The sequence below is a fragment of the Cyprinodon variegatus genome, unplaced genomic scaffold (assembly GCF_000732505.1).
Source record: "Cyprinodon variegatus isolate N-32 unplaced genomic scaffold, C_variegatus-1.0 Scaffold1228, whole genome shotgun sequence".
In the NCBI taxonomy this organism is placed as follows: Eukaryota; Metazoa; Chordata; class Actinopteri; order Cyprinodontiformes; family Cyprinodontidae; genus Cyprinodon; species Cyprinodon variegatus.
Window position 1 is genome coordinate 57,325 of NW_015151681.1, and position 1,381 is coordinate 58,705.

General features: G+C 39.4%; 1 protein-coding gene across 1 annotated transcript in view; it reads left to right on the plus strand.

Annotated features, from left to right (window-relative positions):
• The window catches only part of LOC107102270 (whirlin-like), a 75,866-nt gene that overhangs the window by 13,602 nt on the left and 60,883 nt on the right, over positions 1 to 1,381 (plus strand). The window lies entirely within an intron of this gene.

The window sequence follows — 1,381 nt, forward strand, 5'->3', positions numbered from 1 at the left end:
CATTGATGGATCGATGAGTGGATAGAAGAGAGGAGTGAAGAAAGCAATTCCCATCTTTCAGAAACATCCTGTTCAGTAATTAACCTGATGCCCACTCAGTTGTGACCAGACATCTCAGTGAGCTTCTAACATCGTCCTGTCAGAGGAATCAAATCTGCGTGTGAATTTATATCTGCAGACAAACCAAACAGCTCAAAGAAAAATGATTCCCTCAAAGATTTTATTGACAAAGTTATTCAGACGAAAGTCAAACCATTTTTAACCGTAAAAGCTTATGTCTGGTTTTTTGACAGAGGAGGATGTCTGGAGGAGGAGAATGAAGCAGATGATCCACATCTAAAAGAAGATCAGTAACAGAAGGAGGCTATTTAGATTATTCTTAATTTATTAATTTTGTAAGCTGAGTTAAACCCTGTTTAGGAGTTGATTTTGGTTAATGCCCTGTTTGATGCTGTCAGAGCTGTCACCTTGACTTGCAAGTTCCTCTGACTCATCCCTCTTCACATCATGCTCACACCGTCTCTTCTTCCTCGCTCCTCTCCAGCCGTCCCTATCTTCCCGGTGAGAGTGGCGTGTACACTTTTCAGAGACTTGGACAGAATACTAAGAGAGGAGACGTTCCACAGGGGAAGGCGAATCAACAGAATTGGTCTCGGCACATCAAGTTTAAGAGGGGCTGTACGTTTGGCCATGTTTGCTCTGCGGTGAGGCCATCGATCAGCACATTTTTATTTCTGTAAAACACTGGCATGTTAAGAACAGAAGATTTGTGGACGTTGAATTTGGGTACCAATGATAAAAGCAGTTCTGCTCTGAGATTTAATCTAATTCTTCTTATTAATACTTTTTTGAACTCTTTATTTTTGTTAAAATCAAATAGTCACATCTGCCTTCTTTGTTCCGTCTTTTAACACTTTAGCATCAATAATAACCGAATGAGAGATTTCTGCCTGAAAGAAACCGTCCTCTGAATAAGATTTGTAATGATTTTTACCTAATTGCTTATGAGGAAGTTAAACCTGATACTACAGTTGTTTAAAGGAAAAGTCAGTTCAGCAAGGAATAACCAATGGATCATTATCTATACCTAAAACTAATATATTTGTGGTGATTTAATGACTTTAGCGTTAATCCGTAAAAAAAAAATTAACAATAAATTTCATTGTGATCACTGAGTCTGGGAGCGGCCATTTTTGCCCAAATATAGTAACCCCTCCCTCCTGCCATCTTCCAGCAGTGACGTCACGGTGCGGTAAGCCTAGCGCCATTCTCCCCGCTTTACAAGCTAAATCAATGGGAACTAGGGATGGGCGATATGGGCAAAAAAATTTATCACGATAATTTCTAGGTTTTACCACGATAACGATAAGTGACGATAAAA